Genomic DNA, 21,721 nt, shown 5'->3' on the forward strand with positions numbered 1-21,721 from the left:
TTCCTTTAGACTTCCCTTTTTATTAATGCATCAAAGCAATAAGTCAGGGAGCTGTGGAAGGTGAGGAGTGGGACAACAACAGTAGGGCGTTATGAGCCAGCAGCAAAGGAGCAGTGGGCAGGGAGTTGTAGGAATGATAAGTTAGCAGGGAGTTGTGGGATGGAATTAGAAGTTGGCAGGGAGCTGTGGGAATGAGAATTTAGCAGGGAGTTGTTAGAGGACATAAAAGAGTTCAGGTAACGAGGAATGACAGCATTTTATTCTTAATTAAGCTTCTTTAGACATCAGACATTACTCGGCCAAAAATCACAAAAAAAACGGAAAAAAATTCGCCCTAAATCCATTATCGCTCGAAATCACATTCATACGTTTCTGTATCAAAATAAGGCTAAGAACGCAAGGAGGGCGTAATCCAAAGCGGAAGCTTCCACTTCACCAATTAGAATCTTCGGCGTACGTGCAGAGTGACGTAAGCGCGCTACCCCTTTTTCACCGTGCGGGAAACCCCGTTCCCCATGCTATGCAATGTTCAGAGAACTATCAGATGAAGCCTTAGAAATTATACAAAAACTATTTAACAGGATATGGCAAGAAGGCGTAATGCCTAATAATTGGAAAAGTGCCTTAATACTGCCTTTTAGTAAGCCTGGCAAAAACCCAGTGTAGCACACCCTTGAGTGAGACTAATATATATATATATATGGGTAACTCCAGCACACTCAGTGACACCCCATTGACGGACCACAATAATGATAAAGAGTGATATCCCTTTTTTTATTAAGCATAACAAATAATCAGCAGGGATCTGACTACGATTTAAATTATTAAAACAAGATATATATGTATAACAATACACCAGCAAACAATGACACCATTTAAATTGCTAATACAAAGTATGCAGAAAGTATATGTACTAAATGTTGTAACTTAATTTCCCTGTCACAGTCCCAGATAATTTGTGCACGTTGGGGCCCTTATTGAGTTTAGCTTATTGGCCAATAGCACTGATCCTTTCCTCTGTCGGTTAGCAGTATAACTCTATAAACTTAGTGAAGAAACACTTTCCTCCCAGATGAGAAATGACTTGGCAGAGTGTATAGTTCAGCAACAGATGGATTAGCTCCTATTGTTTGATAAAACACAGTTCCCCAATAGTGTGTGGTGTTGCAGGTTACTCACAGTCTCTGCTCCAAACTCTGTATCACCTTTAGTAACAGACCTCAGATGGGATGCAGGCAGCTCTGTTCTCTAGCAGCTGAAATCACCGGGGCCTCTCTGCAGCATGTCAGCCTAGGACTCTCCCACCAACCACAGGCCGTCTACCCCTGCTCCCTTTCTGGCTAGCACTGATAGCTCTTTTACAGGTGCTAGTCTAGGACTGGGATAGCAGGGTCAGCTTCTCCTAGTAGCAGCTTCTCCTGGGGCAGGATCCCTGCAGATGTCTCTCCCTTCTGGCAGCTCTCCCACGCAGGGCAGGTACAGCAGGTAGGCAGCAGTCAGCAGTTTCTTTCTCCCCAGGCACACACTTCTCTCCCTTTTTTATAGTCCAGCAGTGTGGTCCTCAAAACATTTTGCGCCCTTTCTTATCATTGGTGGATTAAAGCCCCAGCCAGGTCCTCAGCTCTGAGGCATGCTGGGATATGTAGTCCTGTAGACTGTCTATGCAGCAATTGTTCATGTTTCTTGCTTTAGATAGGGGTGTTACACTCTCCCCCCACCACAAATCTTGAGTCCTCTCAAGAGCAACCTCTTAGCATAATTAGCATAATTAGCGATGCATAATATATGACAGGTACATACATGTATAAGTAACATAACTCAAATTTGTATAACTACCAAGTAAGGACATTGAAAATACACCACAGATCTACACTGAGTTGGGATGTCACCTGAAGAGTGTGCAGTAAAGGGAACATGGGCGTAGGCATTTCTATGGGCCGCAATCACAGTCTTTTCTGTACTATTGCCCAGGGAATCATAAGTAAGCCTTTGAGGTGGTCTGATTACTCTGGGTTCTCTAGTGTTAAACACTCTTGACTCTTGTTCTTCATCACAGTCAACTCTGGAGCCAACATCAGTATCAGTCTCTAGTGTAGACGGTAGGTTGTCTGACAGTTCATGTACAGATTCGTTTCCATTTGTGATAGAGGTGTCAGGAGCAACCTCTGACACCTGGGAAGGTACATCATCTAGATTTTCAATTAACTCAGGATTATCTGGAATAAACTCTGGAGCATTTAAATTTAATTCTGTAGTGGGTTCCTCACTATTTAAAGCAGGTCTCTCTGAGTCTGTTTCATAGAAGAAATAGTTTAAGCCCCATTCCTCTTCTTCAGATTCATCTTCACTTGAGTAGATGCGACAGTCAGCCCTAGGTACAGTAGGAGTTTGACTCTGAATTCTCTTTGACCTTCTGGGTCTGGTGGTTTTTTTAAGTTTATCATCTACGGATCTAGGCTCTCTTACTGTTGGGCCAATAGGGAGTAGATGGTTCCTATGCCATGTTTTAATAGGATGATTCTTTCCTTCAGGCCTGATCTGATATACCGGAATGTTTGGAAGTTGAGAACAAATTATATACGGTTGCGATCCCCATCTGTCAGCTAGTTTGTGTTTTCCTGGTATCCCCAAATTTCTTAGGAGAACTCTGTCTCCAGGCTGTAAATCATGGAATTTCACTTTCTGGTCATACCGGGCTTTATTCTGCTGATTTCTATTCCCTGATGCTGCTTGAGCCTTCTCAAAGGCCTGTTGCAAGTTTCTTTTTAGTCTCTCCACATAACTTTGGTGTGAATTAACAGGGGTATCATCTGCAGTAACTCTAAAGGCCATATCTATAGGAAGTCTAGCTTCACGTCCAAACATTAAGAAGTAAGGTGAGTAGCCTGTGGCGTCATGCTTAGTGCTATTGTATGCATGTACTAGGGTGGCCACATGATGGCTCCAATGTGTTTTCTGTTCTGAGGTTAGGGTACCCATCATATCTAATAAAGTTCTGTTAAACCTTTCAGGCTGTGGGTCCCCCTGTGGGTGGTACGGAGTTGTTCTGGATTTATGCACTCCCAGTAGCAGTAACAGTTCATGGACAAGTTTACTTTCAAAGTCTCTGCCTTGATCCGAATGTATTCTATGTGGTAGCCCATAATGAACAAAGAATTTTTCAACAAGCACTTTCGTTGATCTTTAGTTGGAAATGCTTGAGCATACCTAGTGAAATGATCTGTGATTACTAGGATGTTGCTGATGCCACCTTTATCTGGTTCAAGTGATAAAAAGTCAATACACACAAGGTCCATGGGCCCTTGACTTTCAATGTGACCCATAGGGGCATTCCGGGTTGGTAAAGTCTTTCTCTGTATACACCGCAAACAGGACCTGCAGTAATCTTCCACATCTTGCTTCATGCAAGGCCAGTAGAAACGGTCTCTTACTAGTCCTAAAGTCTTTTCATAGCCCAAATGACCATGTTCATCATGTAATGACACCAGGACACTTTCTCTATGTTTTTGTGGAAGCAGTAACTGCCATTTCTCTTGGTTTTGTTTATTGGGAGCCCTTCTATAGACCATTCCATCTCTCAATGTTAGTTTTTCCCATTCCTTTATCAAAAGCTTAGCAAGGGGATGAGAGTCAGCTTTAAGTACTTCTACTTGTCTCTTTTTAAGAGCTTCCATGGCTACTTTACAAAGAAGGTCATCTCTTTGATCCCTCATTATATCTTCTTTAGAGAGAGGTGGTAGTGAGGTAGCCTGAATAGAGGTAATATTGCAGTAGAGTAACGGAACTCCCTCCAGCTTGAGGCCTATATTCTCAGCCATGCTACCTGTTCGACATTCATTGGACACTGCTGAACATACAGTCTTTACACCTGGAGCTGGAATTTCAACCCATTCATCATCAGGGTGCAGGGTCTCATGGGGCCGTCTGGACAACCCGTCAGCATCTCCGTTACTGCGACCTGGACGGTAGCGTAGGCTAAATGTATAATTAGCTAAGGCAGCTAGCCATCTGTGCCCCGTTGCATCCAGTTTAGCCGTTGTTAAGATATACGTTAGAGGGTTGTTGTCTGTTTGGACCTCAAATTCAGTGCCATACAAGTAATCATGGAGTTTATCAACCACTGCCCATTTTAATGCAAGGAACTCTAGCTTATGCGCAGGATAATTCTTTTCTGCGGGGGATAAGCTTCTGCTGATAAATGCAACTGGCCTCAACAATTTGTCATGCTCTTGGTATAACACACCTCCTAAGCCGTCTCTACTGGCATCGATGTGAAGGGTATATGGCTTACTGGGATCAGCATAAGCCAGAACTGGGGCATGAGTGAGGCAATATTTTAACTGATTAAATGCTTGGTCACATTCTTCTGTCCACTTGTCCTCTATGGATTCCTTGGTCCACCCCAAAGTGGTTGATTTTCTTATCGACCTGGGTTTGTCTTCACTCTCTTTATCTGTGTCGATCTGCAGAAGCTGATTGAGAGGTTTAGCCACTCTGGAGAACCCTTCTACAAATCGTCTGTAATATCCGCAGAATCCAAGGAAAGAACGTAACTCAGTAGAGGTTCTGGGTTCTGGCCAGGTGGACACAGCCTCTATTTTACTGGGATCAGTAGAAATTCCAGCTGCAGACACCACATGTCCTATGTAGGTCACGGAAGGTTGACAAAATTGACATTTATCAAGTGATAGCTTCAGGCCTTCCTTCTGGAGCCGATCAAGAACTTTCATCAACCTTTCTTCATGTTCTTCCAAAGTTCTTCCAAATACAATTAAATCATCCAGGTACACTAACACTTCTAGTAGGTGCATGTCTCCCACAGTACGCTCCATAAGCCTTTGGAAGGTGGCTGGTGCTCCACAGATACCTTGCGGCATCCGTTCAAATTCATAGAATCCAAGAGGGCATATAAAAGCAGTTTTCTCTTTATCATCTGGATGCATTGGTATTTGGTAATATCCACTTCTAAGGTCCAATACACTAAACCACTTGCTTCCTACAAGACAATTCAGGACCTCCTCTATCCGAGGGGTAGTGTATTGGTCCGGTATGGTGCGCCGATTCAGAGTTCGGTAATCCACACACATTCGAATGGACCCATTCTTTTTACGCACCACCACGATCGGAGAAGCATATGGGCTTCTTGATGCCTTGATGATCCCTGCTGTCTTCAGCTCTTCTAGATGTTTCCTTAAATCTTCTAGGTCACCGGGAGCTATGCGCCGAGACCTCTCTCGGAAGGGTCTATCTTCCTTGAGACGAATCCTATGTTGAGTGCTATTAGAGCAGCCCATATCCAGGTCACTTCTGGAGAACACTTGACTTTTTTTAAACAGCTGAATCTGCAATCGGTTTCTCCAATCTTCTGGGATAGGTGAGTCACCAAATTTGAAATCTTCTGGCTTTAACTCCCAGGCATCTGAAGTTAGGGCAGTGTCAGTGATAGGGCAAACTGAATGGACTCTACCAAGCAGAGCATGGGGACGTAGTATAGCTGGTACACTGGTCGTATTCCTGAGACCTACTCTTATGTGTCCCTTTTTTCGCTTTAAGCATTCCGCCGGCAAAGCTTCTGAAATAAGTTCAACTCCAAGAGGCAAGTCAGCACCTTGTTCCCCTTCAATCATGAGGTCAGGGACTGAGTCCTCCCAGCGCATCTTTACCCGAGCATTCAAGCATTTTATTTGCCCAGGGGGTATTACTTGCTCTCTTCTCTGTATAAACCATACATTTCCCACACAGTCTTTTGGTTCCCGCTTCTGTTTGTGCCTGGAGACCAGTACGGACTGCAGCATGGGGTGAACGTTAACTTTCTTAAAATCCAGTCTTTGTCTTGAGTCCAACAGGCCAGCAAGCATTCGCCTTATCAGATCAGTGTTGGTGCCTACCACTATGGAAGTCTTAGATCCTCCTGGTCTAGGGCACACTAAAGCCAATGCTTCAACAGCCTCTTTAGATCCGGACACTGAAGGCGGAAATTCCAACTTGATATTAATATAGCCATCATAAGGGAACTTTGTATCACCTAGGCCCCATAATTCAAGGTTTTCTAAGGGATGTAGCTCAGGTATTTCTTGTAAAAATCCTGAAATAGTATAGTCACTTGGGCCCCACTGTCTAATAGAGCATCTCCGTAGATTCCTTCAATCTGGACTGGAACAACTGGAGATGGACCTGCCAACCCTTTAGGCAATTCAGGTCCCCACCATGTGCAAGCTTCTCTAACCGCTTTCTGGGTACGGGGAGGAAATTGTCCTTTGAACTTTTCCATACTGGTATGGTATAGTGCACCTTCAGTTGGCACCTGTCTTGCTTGGGTGTTGAAGGCCTCCTTGCCATTGTCTACCCATTGTTTAAATCTATTGGAGCTTCTCTTAGGCGGGCTTCCAGTTTGCTCCTTCACTGGGGCCCTCTGAAGTTTCCCTGAGCCTTCCCTCTCTTTAGCCAGAAGTTTTGCTACTACCTTCTGGGCATTCTCAGCATTTTGGCACTGCCTCTTGTAATGGCCATCTTCACCACAACGATGACAGAACCCCAGTACTCCTTTTGTCCTATTTAGTTGAGGGGGCCCAGGTGCTGGGGTATTCTCATATGTAAGATGGCAATCTTGAGCCTGGCTAGAGGTAGGCTTCTCACAGCATACAATATCTGACCTGCACTTAGTGTCCTTTTCTAATGCAGCCAGTTGAATTTTGGCTATCCTTTCAACCATCTCGCTCAGAGCATCCAACCGGTTGTGAATCTCACTTTGCTCTGGGACTATAATTCCAGTACTAGCTTGAACAATTCGGGTGGCTTCCCCTCCTGGTTTCACCTTATTTGAAGTCATGCTTTTACTGGTAGGCAGCAACTTGGCTTCCATAAGGGCCTCTTCCTCCCGTACTTGTTTGATTAGTTGGGGGTAAGTGGGTACTGCACGGTCTTCCTTTGGTATCCTTAGTTTCCACATGATGGGATCATTCGGTTGAGCTCCTTTCAAGATTTGCTTTACTCTAAGCTGGTCAGCCATATAGGGATCCATTCCTTTCTTTAATATTATGTGGTGGAGTATCTTCTCTAGCCGTGGGATATAATCAGACATCCTTTCATCTTTCTCTTGGTAGGTGTGTTCAAACTGATACATGAGCTCAGCCACATTCTCAGTTCGGCCATACACATCATGCAAAGCTTGCAAGTAATCAGTGGCACAACAATCCCTTTTGCTCTGCTTCAGGGCCCGAATTACATCCGCAGCTGGACCCATCAAACTCTCTGTGATTCTCTGTTTCTTCTGTGACTCTGGAACATCCCATTCTTCCAGGGCTTGGGTGGCTTGATCCATCCAGGCTTCAAAGTCATCTTCCCCTTCTGGCGTAGGTTGTTTTCCTAAGAAAAAGTGTAGTTTTCTGTATCCAAACCCGCTGTGAGGCTGTATAGGCCGAACACACTTCTCTACTAAGTTTCCTAGTGCAGTAAGGATATCTGCCCCGATGGCAGCAGAGGGCCCACATGGATTTGCTGCGAGGGATGGGTTTTTAACTTCTTCGTTTCCGGCTGCTGGATGTTCAACATCTCCGTCTGATGTGATAACTGAAACTGGTGAAGCAGGTAAAACCAAGTTACACTGATATTTCTCACTGCCAAATGTCATCATGAATGGGACATCATCAGGATTTATAGGATCCTCCATTTGCAGCAAAACACATGTCTTTACATCCCTGTTATCTGTTTTCCTATCAACTATTAGGTAGCTGGTAAATCTGCCTTGAATTTAAGTTTGCCTCTGCTATTATCAGAGCTAGGCAATATGTGGGGTTTGCCTGACGGTCCTGACACCACTCTAGCACGGCTTGCAGCTCCATCTTCGCTTCTTATGGCAGGAGGCTATGCAACTGGTGAAAAGGGGCGGAGTCAGTAACGTGGGTGGAGAGATCCCGGACGAGCCCCCAAATGTAGCACACCCTTGAGTGAGACTAATATATATATATATGGGTAACTCCAGCACACTCAGTGACACCCCATTGACGGACCACAATAATGATAAAGAGTGATATCCCTTTTTTTATTAAGCATAACAAATAATCAGCAGGGATCTGACTACGATTTAAATTATTAAAACAAGATATATATGTATAACAATACACCAACAAACAATGACACCATTTAAATTGCTAATACAAAGTATGCAGAAAGTATATGTACTAAATGTTGTAACTTAATTTCCCTGTCACAGTCCCAGATAATTTGTGCACGTTGGGGCCCTTATTGAGTTTAGCTTATTGGCCAATAGCACTGATCCTTTCCTCTGTCGGTTAGCAGTATAACTCTATAAACTTAGTGAAGAAACACTTTCCTCTCAGGTGAGAAATGACTTGGCAGAGTGTATAGTTCAGCAACAGATGGATTAGCTCCTATTGTTTGATAAAACACAGTTCCCCAATAGTGTGTGGTGTTGCAGGTTACTCACAGTCTGTGCTCCAAACTCTGTATCACCTTTAGTAACAGACCTCAGATGGGATGCAGGCAGCTCTGTTCTCTAGCAGCTGAAATCACCGGGGCCTCTCTGCAGCATGTCAGCCTAGGACTCTCCCACCAACCACAGGCCGTCTACCCCTGCTCCCTTTCTGGCTAGCACTGATAGCTCTTTTACAGGTGCTAGTCTAGGACTGGGATAGCAGGGTCAGCTTCTCCTAGTAGCAGCTTCTCCTGGGGCAGGATCCCTGCAGATGTCTCTCCCTTCTGGCAGCTCTCCCACGCAGGGCAGGTACAGCAGGTAGGCAGCAGTCAGCAGTTTCTTTCTCCCCAGGCACACACTTCTCTCCCTTTTTTATAGTCCAGCAGTGTGGTCCTCAAAACATTTTGCGCCATTTCTTATCATTGGTGGATTAAAGCCCCAGCCAGGTCCTCAGCTCTGAGGCATGCTGGGATATGTAGTCCTGTAGACTGTCTATGCAGCAATTGTTCATGTTTCTTGCTTTAGATAGGGGTGTTACACCAGATAATGCAGGAAATTACAGACCTATAGCACTAACATCGCATTTGTGCAAATGGATGGAAAAGGTGATTGTCCACAGACTAACACATTACTTGGAGCAAAGGAAATTGATTAGAACATATCAAAATGGTTTTCGAAAAGGTAGATCTACTATTGATGCGCTAGTGAAAGTTAGCAATGAGGCAGAAAAAGCAATCAGCACAAAGGAAGTTATGGCTATAGTGTATTTTGATATAGAGAAAGCGTATGATTCAATGTGGAGAGAAGGACTGTTGATTAAACTTCATAAGATGGGTATTGGTGGGAGAATGTACAATTGGATATTAAATTTTTTAACTAACCGAACAATCAGAGTTAAGGTAGGAGATGCTGTATCAGATGAGTTTAATATTGAGAATGGTGTTCCGCAGGGTAGTGTTATTAGCCCTATTTTATTTAACATTATGATAAATGATATCTTTGACAATGTTAGCATAGATATAGGGTCCTCACTTTATGCAGACGATGGGGCTATATGGAAAAGAGGGAAAAATGCTAAACATGTGATTAAGAGTATTCAGAGTGCCATAATAAAGGTTGAAAATTGGTCATATGAATGGGGTTTTAAGATGTCAGTTGAAAAATCATGTTACATGTTATTCTCCAAAAAGAGAAGATTAGACAATATCGAAATTAAACTATACGGTCAAAATATGATAAGGGTAACAACATTTAAATATTTGGGGTTATGGTTTGATGAGAAATGTATATGGAAAACACATATTAAACAGATTATGACAAAATGTAATAAAGTGCTGAACCTTATGAGATCGGTCTCTGGATATAATTGGGGAGCAGATAAACAATCGCTACTAGATATATATAGGGCCTTAATACGATCCAGTATTGATTATGGATGTATAGTATATGGAGCAGCAGCAAAAAGTAATCTAGAAAAACTAGATAGAATACAGTATAAAGCTCTAAGACTTAGTATTGGAGCTATTAAAACAACTCCGACCAATGCATTGCTGGTGGAATCTGGAGAATTACCACTGCATCTGAGACAATTAAAATTGGCATTATCATACTGGGTTAAGCTAAAGGGATCAGGAGAGGAGCAACCCGCGACGAAGGTGATAGAAGACTGCTGGGAATACTCACAAAAAAGAAAAAACTCAGGATTTGGTTGGAATATTAATTTGGTAGCAGAAAAATATGGGCTAAACAAGTTAAAAATCGGACCCAATACTGTATGGGGTAATGTACCTCCATGGATATTGCCAGTTCCGGATGTAGACTTACAACTTATAGAACAAAAAAGAGAATGGATTGAAAATAATATAGATAATATTGGATATTTGGTATCAGAGTATGTTAAAAAGAAATATTATAATTATTTGCAAGTATTCACTGATGGGTCTAAAGACCCAGAAAACAACCTTGTTGGAGCCGGAGTGTACATACAGTGGTGTGAAAAACTATTTGCCCCCTTCCTGATTTCTTATTCTTTTGCATGTTTGTCACACTTAAATGTTTCTGCTCATCAAAAACCGTTAACTATTAGTCAAAGATAACATAATTGAACACAAAATGCAGTTTTTAAATGAAGGTTTACGTTATCAAGGGAGAAAAAAAACTCCAAATCTACATGGGCCTGTGTGAAAAAGTGATTGCCCCCCTTGTTAAAAAATAACTTAACTGTGGTTTATCTCACCTGAGTTCAATTTCAAAGGTTATAAAGCCATTTCTAAAGCTTTGGGACTCCAGCGAACCACAGTGAGAGCCATTATCCACAAATGGCAAAAACATGGAACAGTGGTGAACGTTCCCAGGAGTGGCCGGCCGACCAAAATTACCCCAAGAGCGCAGAGACAACTCATCCGAGAGGCCACAAAAGACCCCAGGACAACATCTAAAGAACTGCAGGCCTCACTTGCCTCAATTAAGGTCAGTGTTCACAACTCCACCATAAGAAAGAGACTGGGCAAAAACGGCCTGCATGGCAGATTTCCAAGGCGCAAACCACTTTTAAGCAAAAAGAACATTAAGGCTCGTCTCAATTTTGCTAAAAAACATCTCAATGATTGCCAAGACTTTTGGGAAAATACCTTGTGGACCGACGAGACAAAAGTTGAACTTTTTGGAAGGTGCGCGTCCCGTTACATCTGGCGTAAAAGTAACACAGCATTTCAGAAAAAGAACATCATACCAACAGTAAAATATGGTGGTGGTAGTGTGATGGTCTGGGGTTGTTTTGCTGCTTCAGGACCTGGAAGACTTGCTGTGATAGATGGAACCATGAATTCTACTGTCTACCAAAAAATCCTGAGGGAGAATGTCCAGCCATCTGTTCGTCAACTCAAGCTGAAGCGATCTTGGGTGCTGCAGCAGGACAATGACCCAAAACACACCAGCAAATCCACCTCTGAATGGCTGAAGAAAAACAAAATGAAGACTTTGGAGTGGCCTAGTCAAAGTCCTGACCTGAATCCTATTGAGATGTTGTGGCATGACCTTAAAAAGGCAGTTCATGCTAGAAAACCCTCAAATAAAGCTGAATTACAACAATTCTGCAAAGATGAGTGGGCCAAAATTCCTCCAGAGCGCTGTAAAAGACTCGTTGCAAGTTATCGCAAACGCTTGATTGCAGTTATTGCTGCTAAGGGTGGCCCAACCAGTTATTAGGTTCAGGGGGCAATTACTTTTTCACACAGGTTTGGATTTCTTTTCTCCCTAAATAATAAAAACCTTCATTTAAAAACTGCATTTTGTGTTTACTTGTGTTATCTTTGACTAATAGTTAAATGTGTTTGATGATCAGAAACATTTTGTGTGACAAACATGCAAAAGAATAAGAAATCAGGAAGGGGGCAAATAGTTTTTCACACCACTGTACCTGAATTCAATATAATCATAAACAAAAGAATCAATAATAAATTGTCAGTATTCACAGCAGAAATAGTTGCCATAATATTAGGTTTACAGCGGATAGAAGAAATAAAACCGGAGAGAGCAGTCATATGCTCAGACTCTAGTGCAGCGCTTAGGAGTCTGACAGCTAGTGAAACAAAAAGAGATGACTTGTTGAAGGAAATATCAATGACATTACTACGAATACAAAAAGCTGGAACTTTAATACAGTTTTGTTGGGTGCCGGCACATGTTGGCGTGGAGGGTTATGAGAAAGCAGATTCAATAGCTAAGAAAGCATTAAAACTAAAGAATGAAGAAATAATGGAAATTCCCTTTGGGAAAGGCGAGGCCAAGTCAATAATTAAAACAGCAGTAGAGAACTCATGGCAAATGATATGGGACACAGATTGCAAAGGGAGACACTACTATAATATACAGAAGTCAATAAAGGTAAAAGCTTTTAATGGAAATAGTAGAAGGGAAGAAGTGATTATTACAAGAACTAGACTAGGACATACTGGACTTAAATCAACACTTTTCAAGATGGGAAAATGCAGTACAGATAAATGTGATATATGCAATGTCTCTGAAAATGTTGAGCATGTTATTTTATGGTGTAAAAAATATAATGCAGAGAGGAAGATATTACAAGATAAAATGTATGAACTGGAAAGAGAATGGAGTCTACTAGGGATCCTAGGGACTTGGGAGAAAACAAGGGAAAGTAGTAGAGCAGTACTTGTATTTCTTAAAAATACAGGATTAGAAACAGGACAAAGTGTTTTTTTTTTTTTTTGAGGAAGTAGGAATAAAGAAACCCTGATATTACACACCCCGGTACAGTAGGTGGCGATATGCACCTATTAAAGTTGGTTGCAACCCGCCAATAAAACAAAGAAGAAGAAGAAGAAGAACCCCGTTCCCCCCTTTCCTCTTGACTGCGAGCTAGCGCAAAGGTATGGCCGTCTTCTCTACGGAAAGGACTGTGGGTTTTTGGGGTTGGCGCGGGCATAGCGGGGTCGGTAGCTATTCTTTTAGGCCCTGCGAGAGGAGGAGAGCACGCTACGACCGTTTATACGAGCGGTGGGGCGTTAGGACACGTGCTGCCCGGATGTAAAGCCGTAATGCGAGCTCCTCGTTGTCGGTCAGTGCGGTGAGACTGAGGCGGCGCGTGGCTCCCTGTAGGGAAGACTCTAGTGTAGGACCGGGGCCCTCAGTCTCTTTAGTGAGCGGCACGTGACTGTCTGTAGCTCTAATAGAACTTTAATACGATTCACTTGTATTGCCGCTTAATTGTGAGGCGCGTCCTGCCCTGAGCCACCTTATTCCACTAACTGCCAGCGCTTCCCCCGTGTGCAGCTTCCTGGGATTTCTACTAACTGTTATTTTTTTGAGGTAGTTTCCCCAAAACTCCCTTTAAATTGGGTTTCCCATCCCCCCTTTAAATTGGGTTTCCCATCCCCCCCTTTAAATTGGGGTTCCCATCCCCTCTTTAAATTGGGGTTCCCATCCCCCCTTTAAATTGGGGTTCCCATCCCCCCTTTAAATTGGGGTTCCCATCCCCCCAGTGTTTCCAGGTCTAAATTTCAAAACCAGCCTAAAAATAGCACAATTTGTGCAGTGAAAAGAATCTAAAACCTAATTTAAAATACTCCTTTTTAAAATTTTTCCCATGAAGCAACATGGGACAGATTCGGCAGTCACTGTCAGGGAGCCGGGAGCTCCCTCCAGGGAGGTAGTCTGGATCAAGGAGGAAGCCCTCTTGAGGGAGCAAGGTCGCGGTATCCAAAGGGTTAAGCAGACTCAAGGTCAAAGTCCAGGCAAGAGTTCAATGGCAGGCAGATCAGGATCAAATAACAAGAGTCCAGGCAGGGGGTCAAAACCAAGGCAGGAGCAGGAATCAGGATATGGCAGCAAATCCTATTCTTGGGCGCCGTCACAGTGTTTTGGGCGCCCTTTTATGATGAGATCCCGGCACCAGTGATGACATCATCATACAGCGACGCTGCAGCCATGTGTTCAGCATGGGCGCCGCCATCTTGGATCTTCACTGTGACCGCCGGGAATGTAAACAGTGCTGGCGGATACTTCTGGGCCGGGTACGTCTGGCAGTCCTGACAGTACCCCCTCCCCCACGGGGGGCCTCTGGACCACCAGGACAAGGCTTTTGGGGAAACCTGGCGTGGAAATCCCTCACAAGACGAGGAGCATGAACATCAGAGTGTCCTTCCCAGGAGCATTCTTCAGGGCCAAAGCCCTTCCACTTGATGAGGTACTGAAGAGAACCCCTGGAGATTCTGGAGTCAAGGATCTTTTCCACCTCATATTCTTGTTGACCATCCACAGAGATAGTAGGAGGGGGAGACTGGTCAATAGAAAAGCGGTTGGAGGTAGCGGGTTTCACCAAGGAGACATGAAACACGTTGGGGATTCGCATCTCAGGGGGAAGCTGAAGTCTGACAGCCACAGGATTGATAATCTCCAAGATGGGAAATGGACCCACAAACTTCGGACCCAACTTGGGAGATGGCACCTTCAGATGAATGTTTCGGGAAGAAAGCCAAACTTTATCACCAACCTTGAAGAGAGGAGAGGACCTACGTCTCCGATCCGCGAAGGTCTTGTGCACAAGAGCACTCTTCTCCAAATTAGACTTGGTTGCAGCCCAAATAGCGGACATATGGGCCGCATGGTCATCAGCGGCTGGGACATCAGTCAAAACAAAGTCTTGCGGAAAGGCTTGAGGATGTTGGCCATACACAGACATGAATGGAGATCTTCCAGTGGATGAATGACAGGCGTTGTTATGAGCAAATTCCGCCCACGGGAGAAGATCAGACCAATCATCTTGGCAGAGGGAGACATGATTTCTCAGGAATTGTTCTAAGGCTTGATTCACTCGCTCCGCTGCCCCATTCGTTTGGGGATGATAGGCAGAGGAGAATTGGAGAGCAATACCCAAGACCTTGCATAAGGAACGCCAAAACTTCGCCGTGAACTGAGAACCTCTGTCAGAGACAATCTCCGCCGGGAAGCCATGCAGGCGGAAAATGAATTGAATAAACAACTGTGACAACTCCATTGCAGATGGAAGCTTCCGTAAAGGGATGAAGTGGGCCATCTTGCTAAAACAATCTATGACGACCCAGATCACGGTGTTCCCACTGGAGGGAGGAAGTTCGACTATGAAGTCCATTGCCAAATGCGTCCAAGGACGAGAGGGGACAGGCAAAGGCTGTAGTAACCCGCTAGGGCGAGAATGGCTAGGCTTGGAAGTGGCACAAACGGTACAAGCAGCAACAAAGTCTTTGACATCTTTACGAATAGTCGGCCACCAGACTAGACGCCGTAAAAGTTCTAGAGTCTTAGCAGGACCAGGGTGTCCCACTTGCTTGGAGCTATGAGTCTGTTGCAGGATAGGCAGATGAAGTTCAGGAGGTACGAATGCCATTCCGATGGGAGTATCAGGAGGAGCAGAAGATTGACCAGCCAGAATTTGATCAGCAAATTGAGGGTATAAAGAAGCGATGATCTTGACAGGAGGAATAATTGGCTCTTGTCTTTCAGGAGTACGATCCACCGGAGTGAAACTTCGAGACAGAGCATCGGCTTTCCGATTCTTGGAGCCAGGGCGATAAGTCAAGACAAAGTTAAATCGAGAGAATAAGAGAGCCCACCTTGCTTGTCTGGGATTCAGCCTCTTGAGAGATTGAATGAACTCAAGATTCTTATGATCTGTGTAGATCGTGACTGGGATCAAGGAACCTTCGAGGAGGTGACGCCACTCTTCTAAGGCAAGCTTGACAGCCAGGAGTTCTCGATTTCCTACATCATAATTATGTTCGGCAGGAGAGAACTTCTTAGAGAAATATGCACATGGGTGCAACTTTCCATCAGAGGGATGTCTTTGGGACAAGATAGCTCCAGCTCCAACTTCAGAAGCATCCACCTCGATGAAGAAAGGTAACTCCGGATCAGGATGGCGGAGAACCAAAGCGGAAGTGAAGGCATCCTTCAGGGATTGAAAGGTTTCAATAGCAGACGGGGGCCACAAGCTGGGTTTACCCCCTTTTCGGATGAGGGCCAGGATAGGAGCAATGCGAGAAGAGAACCCCTTAATGAATTGCCGGTAGTAATTGGCAAAACCAATGAATCTCTGGATTGCTTTAATGCTCAGCGGTAGGGGCCACTCTTGGATTGCAGACACTTTCACAGGATCCATCTCGAAACCCTCTGGGGAGATGATATAGCCCAGAAAAGGAATCTTGGACACTTCAAACACACATTTCTCCAGTTTGGCAAAGAGGAGTTCTTCCTCAAACGAGAGAGTACTTCCTTCACCTGGGAGCGATGGCTTGCAAGGTCCTTGGAGAAAATCAGGATGTCATCTAGGTACACGACCACAAACTTTCCCAAGAGATCCCGGAAAATGTCGTTCACGAATTCTTGAAAGACAGCGGGGGCATTGCAGAGACCAAAGGGCATTACGAGGTACTCATAGTGCCCATCACGAGTGTTGAATGCTGTCTTCCATTCGTCACCTTCACGGATGCGGATGAGGTTATACGCCCCACGGAGATCCAACTTAGTGAAGATTTTAGCCCCCTTCAGTTGGTCAAAAAGTTCTGCGATCAGAGGCAAAGGATACCGGTTCTTAACGGTGATTTTATTAAGACCCCGGTAGTCAATACAAGGACGTAGGCCTCCATCCTTTTTCCCCACGAAGAAGAATCCAGCCCCTGCAGGAGAAGTAGAAGGGCGAATAAACCCCCGCTGGAGATTTTCTTGGATATATTCCTTCATGGAAGCGGTCTCTGCTGGGGAGAGAGGATAAGTGCGACCTCTAGGAGGCATGGTTCCAGGCAGGAGATCAACTGGACAATCGTAGTGACGATGAGGAGGGATAAATTCTGCAGACTTTTTACAGAAGACATCAGAGAATTCCTTGTAGAAGGAGGGAAGCGTCTTCAAATCTGACGTAGAAATATTCACCCTCTGGATGGGTTCAGCAGGAAGGCAATGCTGTTGGCAGTATGGACTCCAACGGGAAACCTGCCCCGAGGACCAATCAATGATAGGGTTATGCAGGCGTAACCAGGGAAGCCCCAAGACGACTGGAACAGAAGGACAGGAAATAATCAGGAACGATAACTTTCTTTGTGTAAAGTCCCAACCTGCACAGGCAATTCCCCAGTCGTCATAGAGGTAAACTCGGATTCAAGGGGTCGGTCATCAATGGCGGTTACTCGAAGTGGAGGAGTCAATGGAAACAGGGGAACATTCATATGCTTGGCAAAGAGAGCATCCATGAAATTTCCGGCAGCTCCAGAGTCAATAAAAGCTGAGCCAACAATGGTCTTAGTGGACAGACGGATCTGTAAAGGCAGAAGAAACCTGTGAGAGTTCTCTTGTGACTTGGGAGTAACGCCCCCTACATGAGTCTTTCCAAGGTTACCTTGAAGAGAGGAACTCTGAAGCTTCACAGGACAGGCGTTGGCAAAGTGAGATTGACCCCCACAGTAGAGACAAAGTCCAGCCGTACGTCTCCGGAGTTTCTCCTGTTCAGAGAGACAAGCTCTTCCGACTTGCATAGGTTCCTCCGGAGGAATAACAGAAGGCTGCTGGGGGTAGGAGGTAATAGAGGTCTTTGAAAGCGAGGAGCCAACATGGGTTGAAATTTCTTGACTCGGTCCCTATCAGCTTGATGTTCTCTCTGACGGGTGTCCACCTTGACAGACAAAGCAATGAGGTCTTCAACCTGCGTGGGTAATTCACGAGAGACCAGGTCATCTTTGAGGCGGATAGAGAGACCATTGTAGAAGGCAGCATGATAGGCATCATTGTTCCAACAAGTCTCTGCAGCGAGAGTACGGAATTCAATGGCATATTCTGCAACACTGCGATTTCCTTGGCGGATCTGGAACAGACGAGAAGCAGCGGTCGCCACCCGACCAGGAGCATCGAACACAGTCCGGAATTCTTGAAGGAAGGCTTTGGAATCATCAATTAAAGGAGACTCCTTCTCCCAGTGCGGAGATGCCCATTCGAGCGTTTTCCCTGCCAGACGAGTGATCACGAAACCAACCTTTGCTCGCTCAGAGTTAAATTCTGCAGGTTGCAGGGCGAACCGAATCTGGCACTGATTCACAAAACCACGACAGGCTTGAGGGTCGCCACTGTAGAGAGGCGGTGCAGGAATACGTGGACCAGAAGTGGAGGACTGTGTAGCCATGTCGGCAGCAACTAGCGTGGGCGTTGTCGGCGTTGGAGTAGTCGGCGTCAGCATAGACAACTTTTCCAAAATCGCCTCCAGCGTGCGTCCAACATCATTTTGCCGAGATTCGTACGCCTCCATGCGAGTATGCAGACCTCGAAAGGCCCTGCCGAAATCTGGCTGAGCTTCCTCAGTGGGATCCATGGCCCAAGAATAATGTCAGGGAGCCGGGAGCTCCCTCCAGGGAGGTAGTCTGGATCAAGGAGGAAGCCCTCTTGAGGGAGCAAGGTCGCGGTATCCAAAGGGTTAAGCAGAATCAAGGTCAAAGTCCAGGCAAGAGTTCAATGGCAGGCAGATCAGGATCAAATAACAAGAGTCCAGGCAGGGGGTCAAAACCAAGGCAGGAGCAGGAATCAGGAAACACAAACAGGAACCCAGGATTAATGGCAGCAAATCCTATTCTTGGGCGCCGTCACAGTGTTTTGGGCGCCCTTTTATGATGAGATCCCGGCACCAGTGATGACATCATCATACAGCGACGCTGCAGCCATGTGTTCAGCAGGGGCGCCGCCATCTTGGATCTTCACTGTGACCGCCGGGAATGTAAACAGTGCTGGCGGATACTTCTGGGCCGGGTACGTCTGGCAGTCCTGACAGTCACTAGGGGCCTGGGAGGTTTCAGGGCCCCATAAGGCCTAATTCATATACAATTTCAATAAATATTGTTAAAACAGCTCAACCTCTAGATATTTTGGTGGCCAGTGGATTTTTGCCTTAGAATTGTCTGAAATTGAGGAAAATCACTAGAAAACGTGAGAATGTTTAAAAGGGAAGGGAGATTGGAATACAGAGCCCAAAATCTGGTGACTCCCGACTTCTACACAAGTCTGTCCCATTGCATGCTGGGTATTTGTAGTCTTACATTAAACTTGGAAAATTGTTAAATAAAAACTACATTACCCAACATGCATTGGGAGACACATGATTGGCACATTAGGGCTTTCTAAAGAACAAAGGCCTGAAAAGGAGCCCAAATCTGTACCTTGGCTAGTTTGTACTTTCAAACCCACCTGGGCTCTAAATTAGTAGCCCAATTTGGTTGGAAAATAGCCAACCCTGCATCCCCCAGCTGCCCCCTTGCTATGAGATCAGTGATCTGTGGGAAGCAGTTGGTGGTTCAGTGCATGTTGCACTAAATCAGGCTGCTCCTTCCTGGATTCAAATCCAATGACAGGGTTTTCTTTTTTATTATAAATGCAGAGGTTCACAATCCCAAATCCATGTGTCCCACTCATTAGCCCCTACCCCCTCCATGGCTTAATCAGTGCAGAGATGTATAGGACAGCTTTTGCCTAGTCGATGGGTGCCATGGACTGGAGTAAGAACGACCGATCATTAACATGGGCTATAACATTAAAGGGGAACTCCACAAAAACAACTTAAGCTTTTTGAAAAAAAAAAATATGCAGACTTTTCATGATTTTTAATGGCTTCTGACAGTTCCCTAAACCCCTGCTGATCTGTCTGACTACTTTGCTGAGCTGTCTGACTACTGTTACTTTGTATCAACAGCCATCTGTCCTCAGCCTGCATCCTCCAAACCCCACAATTCCCTGCACATGTGATTCCAATAAGGAACAGAACATCACAGTGCAATGCATTGTGGGTTATGTAGTTCCTGCATGTTGTCTGTTAAATTTGTAACATCAGTGTTTAGTCCCTCCTTCCCTGCCAGGATTTCAAATGACACAGAAAGAGAATAACTGTTAAACAGTTGGATTTCAGCATAGAAAATGCCATTTATTCATACTTTTTGAAGAAACCAATAACTGTGATGGGTATATTAGGGGTTGTGTTATCTGAGCCTTTTTATCAAATTTTGGTTTGGAATCCGGAGTTCCCCTTTAATAACCCATAACTTCGCTGCTGGGACTTTAGGCAGTAGGGTTGGAAGTTCCCGTTCCCTGTATGATAATTCAAAAAGAGTATTGCTATAACTCTATTATTAACGGTTTAATAGGAGAGCAATGCCAGTAGCAGGTTAGCTTTATATCTTGAATTTCCTGCTTAATGAAATGTGCATCTCCTTTATATGAATGTGGCGTGAACAGTCTATGTGAATCTTTTCTGCAAATCTATATTAGAACACACTGCTGGGGGAGCACAAAAGGCGCTTGGGAAAGAAATTTGGGGAACAATGAAATGAATGTGAGAGCAAAGGGGGAAAGCAAAGAGCACAGTGATGGCTGGCTGTTAAAGGCTAGTCAGTTGGCCAATTTGAGGGAATCATTGAACACCAAAGCTGATTCTCATAGGTTCTCCAGATTATCAGTACAGGTATGGGACCTGTTATCCAGAATGCTCTGCACCTGAGTTTTTCTGGATATCTGATCTTTCTGCAAGATACTTTTATTATTAGAGAAAAAGGAAATCCTTTTAAAAATTTGGATTTTTTGATTATAATGGGATTATTTGTTTGTCTATGGGAGCCAGCCTTTCTGTAATTCTGAGCTGTCTGGATAACAGATTCTATACCTGTATTTACTTCTAAATGATGGTGTAAGGCAGGGATCCCCAACCTTTTGAACCAGTGAGTAACATTCAGAAGTAAAAGGAGTTGGGGAGCAACACAAGTATGAAAAATGTTCTTGAAGTGCCGTGATTGGCCATTTGGTAGCCCCTATGTGGCCTACAGGAGACTGTTTGGCAGTACACCTGGTTTTTATACAACCAAAACTTGTCTCCAAGCCTGGAATTTGAAAATAAGCACCTGCTTTGAGGCCACTGGGAGCAACATCCAAGGGGTTGGAGAGGAACATGTTACTCACGAGATGGTGCCTATAGTAACAGTGGGATAATAGTCTCTGGGAAGGGAGTGTGACTGTGGGATAGCAGGTATAGTAGGGAGAGATGGTGCCTATAGTAACAGTGGATAATAGTCTCTGGGAAGGGAGTGTGACTGTGGAATAGCAGATATAGTAGGGAGAGATGGTGCCTATAGTAACAGTGGGATAATAGTCTCTGGGAAGGGAGTGTGACTGTGGGATAGCAGGTATAGTAGGGAGAGATGGTTGCCTATAGTAACAGTGGATAATAGTCTCTGGGAAGGGAGTGTGAACTGTGGGATAGCAGGTATATTAGGGAGAGATGGTGCCTATAGTAAAAGTGGGATAATAGTCTCTGGGAAGGGAGTGTGACTGTGGGATAGCAGGTATAGTAGGGAGAGATGGTGCCTATAGTAACAGTGGATAATAGTCTCTGGGAAGGGAGTGTGACTGTGGGATAGCAGGTATAGTAGGGAGAGATGGTGCCTATAGTAACAGTGGATAATAGTCTCTGGGAAGGGAGTGTGACTGTGGGATAGCAGGTATATTAGGGAGAGATGGTGCCTATAGTAAAAGTGGGATAATAGTCTCTGGGAAGGGAGTGTGACTGTGGGATAGCAGGTATAGTAGGGAGAGATGGTGCCTATAGTAACAGTGGATAATAGTCTCTGGGAAGGGAGTGTGACTGTGGGATAGCAGGTATAGTAGGGAGAGATGGTGCCTATAGTAACAGTGGATAATAGTCTCTGGGAAGGGAGTGTGACTGTGGGATAGCAGGTATAGTAGGGAGAGATGGTGCCTATAGTAAACAGT

This window comes from Xenopus laevis, chromosome 7S (genome assembly GCF_017654675.1).
Source record: "Xenopus laevis strain J_2021 chromosome 7S, Xenopus_laevis_v10.1, whole genome shotgun sequence".
Classification (NCBI taxonomy): Eukaryota; Metazoa; Chordata; class Amphibia; order Anura; family Pipidae; genus Xenopus; species Xenopus laevis.